The sequence below is a fragment of the Echinops telfairi genome, unplaced genomic scaffold, assembly GCF_000313985.2.
Source record: "Echinops telfairi isolate 266 unplaced genomic scaffold, ASM31398v2 ScPeMD7_7;HRSCAF=31, whole genome shotgun sequence".
Lineage (NCBI taxonomy): Eukaryota > Metazoa > Chordata > Mammalia > Afrosoricida > Tenrecidae > Echinops > Echinops telfairi.
The window spans coordinates 17272536-17273963 of record NW_022103904.1 but is presented as its reverse complement, the minus strand read 5'-3'; the positions used below and the strand labels follow the sequence as shown (position 1 = coordinate 17273963).

Below are 1428 nucleotides of genomic sequence, written 5' to 3'. Positions count from 1 at the left end.
AAATAAGTCCTACTTTTACTGTATCCCAAAGGCTTTGGCACTTGTTTTTGTTTTCACTTGCTTCAAGGAATTAAATTTTTCCCCACCATTTTATTTCATTCCTTTTTCCATCAATTACCCAATAGTTTTCACCAGTATATTATTTAATTTTTATGTATTTCCTATTTTCTTCTTGTTATTCCTATTGTTGCTTCATATTTTCATAGCATAGTGACTTGGGAAAATGGATTGTAAATGCCAGTATTTTAAATTTTATTAAGGCTTACGTTGTGTCTTAACATATGATCTCTTCTAGAGAATATTCCAAGTGCACTGGTAAAGAAGGTATACTTGTTGGTTGGAGTTCTCTATGTCCATGTATTAGATCAAGTTGGTTAATTGTATTATTTATTTCTTCTATGTCTTGGTTGAGTTTTCTCTTCATGATCTTTCCTTGAGAAGATACATTAAAATCCTCTACTAATATTGTGTTGTCTATTTCTATCTTCAGTTGTATACGTTTTTGTTGTTATTTTCTTTTTAAAAAAAGTTTTATGGCCATATAATTCACATATATAATAAATAGTTCAGTCATGTTAAAAAGAGTTGTACAATCATAACTACAGTGAATTTTAGAATATTTTCTTCTTTCTTGTACCCAATTTTATGAGTCCCCATTTTCTCTGAAAGTCTGCTGTCCTATCCCAAAAAACCATTAATCTAGTTACTGTCTATAGATTTACCTCTCATGGATTTCATGTACAGAGAAATATTTAAAAAGAAAAAGGAAAGGAAAGAAAAAACTAACAACAATAACACAGTAAGATAGAGAGTCCCTCAATTGAAAAGAAAGCAGAAATATTAAAAAGTAGATTACCTTTAAAATGGGTCAAAAGGGAGATCAAATGATAAGGTATTACATTTCAACCTAATCGTATGTTCATTAATGCTATTTCTATCCTTGATCAATGGTCAAAGGGAATCCACTGGAACCATAATCCATGTGTATTTTTACTTCACCTTTAAAAACTTTTTTAACTGAAACAACTTTAAAATGTGTCAAAACAAAGCACTAATATTATGATCTTATATTTAAACCTAACTATAAATGCCATCCAGTACTTGTCTGCCACTTTGTCATACTGTGGTGGCTGCTTTGTTGCTGTGATGCTGGAAGCTGTGTCGGTGGTATTTCAGATGCCAGCAGAGTCACCCAAAGTGAACAGCTTTTCATGGAGCTTCTAGATGCAGCACAATGACAAAAGACTCAGCTCCCCTCTTCAGAGGAAGGCAGGGCCTTATGCACAGCTCCAAAACACTGTCAGATGCTTCCGCCTAATGAATGGAAGCAGAACATTGTCAGAGACAGTGCTGGAGGATGGGTCCCTCTGGTCAGAGGGCACTCGCAGGGTCACTGACGAGGAGCTGATTTATCGGAGTGGAGAGGGG

The 1428-nt window shown here is 34.5% G+C and overlaps 1 protein-coding gene across 1 annotated transcript in view; it reads left to right on the top strand.

Moving 5' to 3' along the window:
* The window catches only part of ABCA13 (ATP binding cassette subfamily A member 13), a 457705-nt gene that overhangs the window by 198913 nt on the left and 257364 nt on the right, over positions 1-1428 (top strand). The window lies entirely within an intron of this gene.